Genomic DNA, 12010 nt, shown 5'->3' on the forward strand with positions numbered 1-12010 from the left:
GGGCCACAACCTTGCTGTGGCTTCTGTGGCAAGGAACGGACGGGGCTGTGGAAGCAGGCTTCGGATCAGCTGGTTTGAATGACATCCATGAGCCCGGAGACTGTCCCTGATGTCCGGCCTTGGGCCCTGGGGTGATACGGTCAATGGGACAGTGACCCAGGCCGTGAGGGCCCAGAGCAGGTGGCCGTGTGGGCTCTGTGTGTGCTGGTTTGTATTTGAAAAGCGTGCTCCCAGGAGAGTCCACACTGCCTGCACCCGGGCCGACTCGGGGAGTGGCAGGAAGGCCCAGGAAGCCAATGAGGACAGTTGACGAAGCCCCTGCCGGGTCAGTGAGATGGGGACAGGGACACTGCCTGGTGGGGCCGTGTCCTGGGCTGGTGGGGAGGACGGGCGGGCTCCGATAGGAGATGACTTTCTCAGGTCTCTTGACTCCTTTTTAATCAGAGGAAATAACTTGTCTTGGAGACAGTATGTGGGCCAGGAGAGAACCCTTGAGCGGCACTCCTGGTGAAGGAAGTCACCCCCAGGATCCGCATCCGGAGCCTCCTCTGGAGTCAACACCCACCCCCGCCGGAGTCCTCGCTTACGGCCCCCCGTTACACTCAGGACAGCAAGGTTGAGGAGCTTCTACCCAGACTCCCCGGGCTGCTTTCTGACCTGACACAGAAAGGCAGACAGTGAAGGTGGATGGACGAGGGGCGCAGGGCCCTATACCCCCAGACGGGGGGTATCTGGCTCCTCTAGTGGCGCTGTACCCTGGGGCCTCCCAGCGGCTGGCTCTGAAGGCTTTGCCCTGGGCAGTGCCCCACAGTTGCGACAGGCACACAGTGACCCCTCCTCTGCCCTGCCCTGGACTCTCCACGCTCACAGCCAGCCTATATGGAAGAGGCAGGGCAGGACTGCCCTGGTGCATGACCACGGAGGCTCAGAGAGCCAGTGACCCTAATCGCATGAGATCACAGCTCAGCCTTCCTGACACCAAGTCACGGGTGTCGTGGTGACTCCCTCACAGTCACAAGAGCAGAGCGGCGCCAGTCCAAAGAGCCACATCCAGGGTCAGGACCAGTGAGGCCTGCTTGCAGCTTAAAACACGGTGGGAACCTCCCAGCTGCAGAACACAAGGACCTGAATGCAGGGCAGGCTTCAGGCAATAATGGATCCAGGCACTCAGACGTCTCCCTCTGTCCCTTCCCCGTGCGCTCTCCTGAGGCCGGCTTTCTCCTCCTCACCTCCACACCTGCAGCTTCGCTTCCTGCTGCCAGCTTCCAACCTGGGCAAGAGTCTGCCTCCCTAGCTACCAACGCCTCACACTTGAGTGCCTTGAACGTGCTGGGATGCCCCCTGAGCCAATCAGGGTGGGTTTTTGCCATCCTTGAGGGGAGGGTGGGTGGGGGTCAACACCCAGGAAGGAAGAGGAGGCCCTCTGCAGGGGTGCAGCAGGGGCCACACGCACTGTCCTTCTCCCAAGCCCACCTTCCTATACGTACAGGGTCAGAGCTGTTTCTCCATGTCAGCAGTTGAGCCTCAGTGATCAGTGATGTAATGGAATCCAGCCAGGAGGACTTGGTGGCATTGGGTGGAGGCTGAGTGAATGCACCTGCTGACGGCCCAGGCGGGGACCACAGAGTGCGTGTGCCCCTGTGTACTGCCCGGCATAACCCTCCTCACTGCACCTGTGCTCCCCTGTGCAGGAAAGCTGCCTCTCCCTGAAACTCTGGCCAGGAGTCTGGCTCCCCAGGAAAACCACCTGTGCGTCCTGGGGCCACGCTCCTCGCACAACAGAGCCGCTGGAGAGAAAGGACCAGCTCTCTAGGGAACGTGCCTGGAACCACCTAATGAGGGGTGGTTTTGAAAACATATTGTCTTGCCATTAAATAAATAAATAAATAAATAAATAAATAAATAGATAGATAAATAAATAAATAGATAAATAAATGGAGTGACCCAAAGCCCTCCCCCCCAGAGCTTGGCATCCCCAGTGGAGACTTTCAGGGAGTGGCACAGCTAGCTGTGCGAGGAGGAGGGACCCACGTGTGGCCACGGGGCGGGCCAGGGAATCCAGCTTCAGACCACAGGACATTCCTAGGTTGCGCTCTTCGGCCATCGCTCCACGGGCCCTGCTTTCCAGGCCACGTATGACAATGCTGTTTATTCCGTGCCTCTCAAGGGGACACGTGAGCACCATGTGGTCAGCCATGCCCTGCCCTAAGCAAGAGGAAGTGAGAAGTCTAGCATCCTCTCCCACTCAACTATCTTGTCTTGGAAAAACAGAAAGAGACTCTAAGCAAAAGCTCCGGCAAGCTAATCGCTGTTTCAACAACCAGCAGCATGCACATCGTTGAGGCATCGGGACGGAGGGTAACTGTGCCTCTCGGTTTTGGAGATCATCCAGCACAGCCCCGCCATCCACACGAGGAAACTAGACACACCTACGTGGTCACCTTCTCCGAGGTCCTACTCGTGGGTGGGAGCAGAGCTCAGCTCTTCTCCAGAACATTCTCTTGCTGTCGAAGGTGGGTTGGCACCACTAACCCACCTGACGTAGCTGCACATGAGAGCAACTATTCTCGGGGTTGGACCACGGACCCTCCTGACAAGGCCCTACATCTACTGAACTGGGCCCATCCCTGCCCAGGCCATCCTGCCACCATCCCCAGGCGCCATGCCCTCCGTGTCAGCCCCACGCATCACCCAGCGGCCATGGCGCATGGTCCTCGTACTTCTACACACAGAGAACCTCCCTCGTCGGTGGCAGGCATGCCCCCGCCCCTCCTCGGCTAGTAGGTATGGGCACAGATCACAAAAATTACACATGCGTCCCTGGAAAACCCAAGATTGTGTGAAAACAAAATAATAATCACACTTCATCTTCCCTCCCCCCACCCAGGGACAAACAATCTGAGTTGTTTTTAGTTTTCTCTATGAGTATATGATTCCGCTGAATACATTTCCTAATTTTCACTTTTTTTTGAAGATTTATTTATTTGAGAGAGAGAGTGCAAGAGTGCATGTGCAGGGGACAGGTAGAGAGAGAGAGAGAGAGAGAAGCAGACTTCCCTTGTGAGCGCGGAGCCTGATGCAAGGATGGATCCCACTACCCTGAGATCACAACCTGAGCTGAAATCAAGAGTCAGATACTCAACCGACTGAGCCACCCAGGCACCCCTGGTTGTCATCTTTTCTATCTCTTTGATGCATTTTGTGACGTGTATCACACTGTGATTTCTCTTTACCCACGGAAGTAACAATAAAGTTCAAAAGATTACTTTTTGTCAATTATATTCTCCTAAACCATCTTCAATATTTGCATATTTGGGATTTTATATTTAGCTCTCAAATCCAATAACTGAAGTTTATCTCTTAGTAAATAAAAAGCCAATTCAAACGAAGACAGAAGGACACGGTGGTGTGAACTAGGAATCTGAACCATCAGTTTCTCGTACAGACAAGAAATTAGGTTATTTTATTTTCTGATTGGTCCAGCTTTGTCCAGCGAATTGGCTCTTCTCCTGATTATGAATAAACAAGCATTTAGCTCCTGAATTCCCCTTTCTATGCTAATCATCTGTTTCTGCTGCTTTTGACCATTAGAAGTTTGGTTGGAAATCCCATGGCTGCATAAAGTCCATATACAACATTGTGATTCAGCGAACAGGCACGTGATGGAAAGACACATGAAGTGTCGTATCAATGATGCATATTTTTAAAAAGATTTTCTTTATTTATTCATGAGAGTCATAGAGAGAGAGAGGAAGAGACACAGGCAGAAGGAGAAGCAGGCTCCCTGTGGGGGACCTGATGCAGGATTCGATCACAGGACACTGGGATACATATAATACATATATTATTTGTGTTAATTTATGTAGATCTGATCCATCTATTTTAACTGCTCTGTAATATTCCATGGATTGGATTGTGAAGCTTAAACATAAAACCACCCATCCTTTTACCAGCAATAATGGGCTTATGCAGACATGGCACAGGATAGCCAATGCACATCCAGCAAACAAGGGAGAGGAAGGTAATTTTCTGGAGGAAGAGGAGACAGTGGAGAGGGGTTGTCTTAATGGAATTTTATTGGAGAAAAGGCAAGATTTCAGGGCAGGGAGGGTTTCTCATTGGGTGGCAGGTGCAATGGGTCCCTGGTAGGAGGTACCATGTCCATGGAGATCAACCCCTCTGAGGGTCTGTAAGGGACTGTCCCTCCTGTGACTGACATGCCAGCCCCCCACCCTGCCCCCCGCCCTGCCCCTCGGCCACCAGACCATTTCCCCTTATTAACGACCACAGAAAAAAAAACATGTATTGGTCTTATGCTGAGAGACAGTCCACGTGTCCAAAATTTAACACTGAAAACCCGGTTAGCTGCGTTGCCCCGTGTGTACCAGGCTCTGTGGGCGTGTGTGTCCTGTGTGAGGTCGTGCCGGCGGAGCACAATCAAAGGACGAGACCCTCTTGCAGCCCTCACTGCCTCCCCACTGAGTGGTATCTGTCTGCATGGGGGTCAGTCATGGCCACCACTTGGCTCTCCCACCTTGGCAACACAGGGAGGACGGTGCCCCTGAATCGAGTGGTTCCAATGGCAATATCTGGGCCCCCACATCCCTTGGCAGGGGTGGCGCTCTGCAAGCTCCGGGGCGGCAGGTGGGGGTCTGTTCCCTGGAACGTAACCCATAGCCCCCTCCCACAGCCCCTCCCTCCCGCCCTCCCAGCCCTTGCCCTGACTGCTCAGCTCACTATCTGCAGGAAATCTCTCCGCTTACAGCACTTACATCCATTTCTGTGTCCCGCCGTGACCTCTGAGTCCACACACTGCCGGCATCGATGCTGAAGAGCTTCTATCTCCCTACTGCCTGCAGACAGCTGCTTGCCAATCTGACGGGGGAGAAGGGGGGTGATGATATTGAAGTGCTGTTTGGCTTTTCATAGTGATGAGCATCTTTTCATTTTTATAGGCCATTTGGGTCTTTTCCACTTTAACATACCCAGCCATAGTCTTTGCTTATCATCTTCAGCTGATTAATTCTAAATATTATGATAGACAACCCCAAAACGTAGTGGCTTAACATAAAAAAAAAAAAAAGGTTAATTTTGCTCCCTGCATGTCTCATGTGCATCTGGGCTGTTTCTACTGCGAGACTCAAGCATCTTAGGACCCTCTGCCTTCAGCCGCAGGGACAGAGAGTGCAAATGAGGATGATGCTGTGGGACCTTCTAGAAGCCAGGCCGGCAAGGGGCTGGCCGCGTCCCGCTGGCCAGAGCTCGTCACATGACCAACCTAACGCCAAGAGTCTGGGAATGCAGAGGTGATGTACATTCTTCTCCATGAGGACCAGATGGGAAATCTCTCTGGGAACATAGACGGTCAAGTCGGCCCTCCCCCCACAGGCCCCGTGGCAGCAGTGGAGCCGGGCAGGGGCCTACTGTAAACTCTTGCTCAGAAGAAGAACAGGGGACACACGGTAGTATTGGTTCAAGGGTGTGTTGGATTCCACTGGGCAGTCCCTGGGAAGCCGCCTGCCTGTGCAGGGATTACTCTTAATTAAGCAATCTGGGGTGGGGGACGGGGCTCCTGGATCCATTGTCTTCAATGACACAGCACCTGGGAGGCTCCTCCTCATCCACCTTATGGGCCACAGGTGAAATGTGCTGGCAGGACAGGAGCCCTCGTCCCAGGAAGGCGGTGGTGAGAAAGGCCAGCCTCTTGCTCGTGGGGCAGTTTTGTGAATCTACTGCTGTGGGACAAACACCCCCAAAGGTTAGCAGCTCACAAACAAAACTCATTTACTCAGCTAACAGATCTGCAGTGATGGCCGGGCTCAGTGGTGTCGCTGTGATGACTCGGGTGCTGCTGAAGGACCCATGTCCATAGCGACTGCGAGCAGGTGCTGGGAGTTAGTTCATCCAGGGCCAGGAGGCCTGGGTGCCCCCGGGCAGGCATCTCCAGGATGTGGGGCCTCCTCGAGGCAGAGTAACCAGGCTCCGAGCACCAACGTCCCATGGAGCCCTCAGAAGGTGTGTCACCCCGGCTGTGGCGGGGCTGCTGTGGCAATGGCACCAAGTGATGTCTGAGGGTCCCAACAGTCAACATGTTCCCCAAATCGACATCTCTTTCTGTGGTCCCTGTGGTGATGCGATTCCCTCCAAACCTTGATAGTATCCTGGTTTGTTTGCTTTCATTCAGGCCCGAGCCTGGTCGCTGGAGCTCGGGCCTCTCCCTGAATGTCAACCTGGGTCTCTATTCCCGCCGCCTCCCCTGCCTGCTCCTCCTCCTCCCTGTTCGTGGGAGAGGGTCTGCAGCCCTCCTGTAGGCCGATTTTCTTCTAAGTCCCACCTTGCGTTGCCTGTGACCTGGAAGCCCTCAGCTTTCCATTTCCGGCCCCGAGAGACACCCCTTGAGCAGTCCCTGCTCCCTCTCCCTCTCCCTCTCCCTGCAAACTGCCCAGCATCCCCGAGCTCGTCTCCCTCTGGAGACCTTGCAAACGTGCAGCCCCCATACCACACCTCCAGCTTGTCGGTTCACAGCCCCGTCCACTCAGGCAGGCACGGGCAGCAGATTTACCCTTGTGGGTTCCCCGTTTCCAGGCTCGGGTGCTCAGGCGTGGACTTCCTTGCCACAGGCCGCCCAAAACTAAGGCAACTCCGCGGACGTCAGGCTTTCCTATGCAAGTGCCCGCCAGGCGCCAACCTCGAGTACAGGATTCACTGCTCCAGGGAACAGGGTAAAGGCAGCTGCCGCTCGGACAACTCGAGTGCGTCTGGGACTGAACATCACAAGCATTGACGGCCTGCTCACGTCCTAGTCTGACGGAGATCAGGTGTCAATGCTTGCTCTTCTCCACTGGGATCCAGGCACACGGCCTGTGCCAGATGCCGAAGGACCAGTCTGTTCAGTGGACCCCCCACTTCTCAACAGGGAAATCCCTTACCCATCACGTACTATGTTTCTCAACGTAACGGCTCTCCTTCTGAACGCTCGCTTTGTACCGTTTTTCTGCTTAGTTGCGTGTTGGAAACAGGATTTGTTCCCTTATGTTCCTAGGTGGTAGCTCTAGGGCCTGTGCTGATTATTTTCTAAAATATCTGCTTCTGAGTGTCTGCTATGCACGAGGATGGGGCTCAGGCCCCCAGGTGCCCCGACTGCACCCCAGCAGCCCAGGCAGTACCAGCAGGCCCCACCGCTGCGAGTCTGCAGGCCGGTATGAGGTGTCCAACTGCCCTCCAGCAGGCACTCCCTGTCCGTCTTGGAGTCTCCCTGTTTCTAGGAGACAAGGCATCAAGGAAAAGTTCGGAAGCGTGTGCTGCCTGCACAGCTAGTAAAATCTGGAGAGCTTCCAGTGGTCTCCCTACAGGCTCCCCAGCCACGGGCTCCTGCAGGTGAGGCCAGCCTGCGGCCTTCTGGTCAGACAGCCAGGTGCACCCTGCTCATGCCTTTGTGGACAATTTTAGTTCCTGCCCACCTGCAGAACCATCCAGACAAGCCAGACACAAACTTCTGCTGGAAGTGGAGGCAACCCACCCTCTGGCTCACTCTGTGCCCAAGCACACGCCCGGGTGGCTCCCTGTGCTGTGCGGGGTCCTCTGCCCAGGCTGGAGGTGCATGTGACTGAGGGACAGTCCAGGGGCGGGTGCCACGTGTCAGGTCACTCCCAATACAAGGGCCGGGAGCAGAGAATCAGACAGGATTCCCCTCCTGTCCCCAACGCGGTCCCCCAGCCATGGTGTCCCCGTGTCCTCTGCATGGGGAGCAGCGGGGCCTGTCGCAGCTCCTGGGGCCCATTTACGGCAGCTTGTCAGCAGCATCGTGTGACGACAGGTGCAGCTTCGGGACCCTGGAGGGTGGCGCTGCCGTGAGCAGTGCCAGACGATCTGCATGTGACGCCCACGTGTGCCCTGTGTCATCGGCGGCGGCGTTAACCCAAGACAACAGGCCACAGCCACTTGGGCTTGTGCATCACAGCATCTGCGCCCCCGGCTGTCCCCTCTCCCGCCCGCGCAGTTTCCATCTGCCCCCCTCTCATCTCTTTCTGCAGGAAACACTCCAGGTGAGGCCCCAAGACTCATCTGGCAGTACCGCCGGCTCTGCCCACGGTGTGCTGGTTTCGCAGCAGCCAGGAGAGCTCCCAGATTCTGCCAGGAGCCTGCAAGGCACTCTGTAGCCCAGCATCGGAATAAAGCAGAGCTGAAGTAAGGGGCTCCCCGCTTGTTTGAAGAGGAGTCACCCAAAGGTGCCACCCGACTGCTAGCCGTCAGGACAGTCTGTGCGGGCCCGGGGTCCACGGCATCATCCAGTCCCGAGCGGTGCACGGGAGCCCCTTCCCGAGGCCTTGAGCCTGTCCATGGGGATGGGGACCCTCCTCCCAGTACCGATTCCCATAAAAGCAACAGTGCCAGGGCCCCATTGTGTGAGCCCCTGGGCCAGGGCAAGGCAGATGTGCATCCCACAAACACAGGGCCACCGGAGCCCCAGCCCTCCGGGGCTGACCTCAGCAAATGAGGACACGGCAGACACAGCAGCCTCTTGCAGGAGGACACACCCCTCCGAGCCTGTACCCAACAAACATTTGCAACTGGAGGCAGTGAAGCCTGAGGTCCAAGCGCCAGCTCACAGGAAACACTTGGGCAGAGGGACCTGCTGAACCACGGCCTCTGGGTGCTAAGTCCCAACAAAAGCAGATTCTGGGGGACAGGGGAGCAGCTGATACAGCAAATAACACACGGGACAGTGAGGGACACTTGCACCTGCACAGGAACTGCCTCTTTCAGACACTGACTCAGCTGCCAAAGTAGGGTCTGTGAGGCAGCCAGAGGAATGAGCTCTGCGTGCCGATGCTACGGAGGATCTCTGTTAGGATCTGCAGGTGATAATGGGGCTTTGGTTATGGTTTTCAAAAACTATTTACAGGGGCACCTGGATGGCTCAGTGCTGGAGCATCTGCCTTTTGCTCATGGCATGATCCTGGGGTCCTGGTATCAAGTTCCACATCGGGCTCCCCGCAGGGGGTCTGCTTCTCCCTCTACCTGTGTCTGCCTCTCTCTGTGTCTCTCACGAATAAATAAATGAAATCTTTAAAAAAAGAAAAATAGTCTTTACATTTTAGATACATATATATTTCTCTATACATACACTTACTGGCCCACTTACATACACACTCGCACACAGACACCATCCTGTTTCTGCACACACTCAAACACGGATGCACATGCATGTTCACACACACTCTCCCACATGTGTCCTCACACGCACACACACCCCTCCGCTGACCCTCACATCCAGCCGTGTCTCTCTGTGTGCAGGATCAGAACCAGCCAGGACAGGCTCCTGTGTGAGGTCTTGGGGTCCCACCAGGAGCACCAGCCAGTCCCACAGCACTGGGGCCGGTGCTCCTCCCCACATGGCAGCCAGGCTGCAGATCGTAAAGGAAATTTTGAGAACAGGAAATGACGGTCCATCCGGTGAACTCACTGGCTGGCCTCTTGGCTGCCCCTGATCCCACTCATGGGCTCCAATTGTGCCTCCTGGGATTTGTCTCTGGGAGCTCAGCACTTTTTGTTCAGGGACCTGCCCTTCTGCACGTCAGACTCTGCTCTGGTCCCAAACACTAGAGGAGGAGCAGAGTGAAAACCCACCAGGGCCTGGGGCTTGCTGGGAAAGAGAGCAGTCACAGTCACGTCGTGGGCGGCAAGGGTAGGCATCTGGCTTGAAGGTGGAGTTTGGCCCTTGGAGACAGGAAAGTAGGGACCCCACAGGGCTGAGCAAACATGGCACTGCAGGTCTTGCCTCAGCATCTCCAGGAAGAAGAAAAGGAGAAGAAATAGTACCTAAGAACACTCTGCAACAGTCGGGATTCCCTTTCTGCATCATTATGATAAAAATAATGTTTTGAACCAAAAGCCCAAGTATGTAGTAGAATTCTCCAGTCGAAGTACCAGGGCCTGGAGGCTTCTTTTTCAGGAGACTTTCAATTATTAATCCAATTTATTTCATGATTCTCGAACTATTCAGATTATTTCACCCTGGCTGAATTTTAGCAGCATTAGGGTTTTTTTCAAAGGCTTATTTCTTCTAAATATTCAAATTTATGAGCATAACATTATTTGTCCCATTTCCTCATTTCCCTTGTAATCCTTTAATGGTTGAGGGATGTCCTTACAACATCTTGTTTCCATCCTGGTGCTGCTGAGACCCTCTGCTGCAGGCTTACCAATTTTATTGATTTTTTTTCTTTGAAGAACCAACTTGTCATTTTATTAATTTTCTCTGTTTGCCAGTTTTCCATTTCACTGATTTCTGCTCTGATCTTGATGATTTCCCTCCTTCTGCTCCTTTCCATTTGTTTTGCTCTTCTTTTTCAGTTTCTGGAGGTATGGACTTAGATTTATGAACTGAGATTTCTCTTTTTTAACGTAAGAATTTTTTAGTACTATGAATTTTCCTCTCTACACAGTGTTAGCCACATCCCACGTTCTTTTATAAGCTGTCTTTTCATTTTCTCTCATCATTCAGTTCTACATTTTTTTCATTTCCTGTGATACTTCCACATTATTTAATTCATGGGTTTCTCAGAAGCATGCTGTGCACCTTCCACATGTTTAGAGATTTTTTTTTTGTCTCTGTGTTATTGATTACAAGCTTGATTCCATTATACTCACATAATAATCTCTGTATGACTTTAAACCTTTTACTTTCCTTGGTATTTGTTTTTGGTCTATGATAGGGTCTCTCTTTGTGAATGTTCATGGGCATTTGAAAAAAAAAAAAGTGTTTTGCTGCTCTGGAGTCAAGGGTTACACTGTGCCAATGAGATGCCGGTGGTAGATTGTGTTTTCATATTCTGTCCATGTGATTTTCTTGCCAGGTGATGGGAGGTGGGTGCCAAAGGTCCCAACCATATTGTAGATTTATTTATTCCTCCTTCAACTCTACCAGTTTGTGTGTCACGTATTTTAAGGGTTTGTTGTTTTTTATGTTCACATTTAGAATTGCAATGTCTTCCTGGGTGGGTGGATCTTTTTATCTTTATGAATTGTCCTTCTTTGTTTTCAGTTATTTTCTTTGGTCTGGAATCTACATCATTGGAAATTAATATGGCCTCTCATGCCTTTTTTTTCATTGATAGTCTCATGGGATATCTTTTTCTGTCCTTTTATTTTCAACCTACCTATGTATGCTGTTGAACTCAAAGAGAATTATTCATAAACAGCACACAGTTGGGCCATTTTTTAAATCCACTCTGCCAATCTTACTTTTTAATTATAATTGCCCTAAACAGCAGGATCTGCTGCAGCTCTCTGCAGTGGAATGTTGAACGTCCCCCAGTGAGGCTGCAGTGGTTTTCAGGAAATGCCAAGGCTACCTTGAGCTGATTTATAATCCGGCTCAGAAATGCAACCTAACACTCTCCATCTGCTCTGGATTTGGAGCTGTGAGCTTGAAATATCATGGTAATGACTTCCTTGCCCAGCTCCCAGCCCTTTCCTGTGTGATGGTCTCTCTCCGAGGGGACTTTCTCTAGCACCACCAGATGAGATTCACCTTTTTCTCTTTATTTTCCCAGGGAGTGGGGCCTGGGATGCATCAACTCAAATTTCGGCCTAAATCTGGATCTCATTGTCTACAAGCAGGCTTTCTGCTGTTTAACCCTTGAGTGCTGGCTTGCACATTCAATCAGTCCAGGGTTCTGTGAAGGGGCTTCTAGAGGCTAGTGAGTGTGACAAGGGAAAGGGAGACTAGCCACTTAATTCACATGCTCCCTTCAAGGCCCCAGTTAGGTGCCCATGATCTTCGAAGGTTTTTCTGCCCAGATCACACCAAGACCATGTCTCCCATCTCAGAAGTCTTGCCATATTCATTTATGCCACTCATTTTGGTATTTAAAAAGTCAAGAATTACCCATGGAAGCTCCTCTGGTTTCTTAGTGCCTTAGTAGGGGATAAGTAGAGAGGATAAGATGGAAAAGGCCATTTGTAGGGTCCTTGTGTTCCAGAATCGAGACAAATAGTAGGCACA

At 52.5% G+C, this 12010-nt stretch overlaps 1 long non-coding RNA gene across 1 annotated transcript in view; it reads right to left on the reverse strand.

Annotated features, from left to right (window-relative positions):
- LOC140622888 (uncharacterized) overlaps window positions 1-12010 on the reverse strand; it is a 68151-nt gene that overhangs the window by 14518 nt on the left and 41623 nt on the right. Inside the window, exon 2 of the long non-coding RNA XR_012022574.1 lies at window positions 4773-4875. This is a non-coding gene — a long non-coding RNA (uncharacterized lncRNA). The remainder of the gene's footprint in view (window positions 1-4772; window positions 4876-12010) is intronic.

Source organism: Canis lupus, chromosome 1, assembly GCF_048164855.1.
Source record: "Canis lupus baileyi chromosome 1, mCanLup2.hap1, whole genome shotgun sequence".
Taxonomy (NCBI): Eukaryota; Metazoa; Chordata; class Mammalia; order Carnivora; family Canidae; genus Canis; species Canis lupus.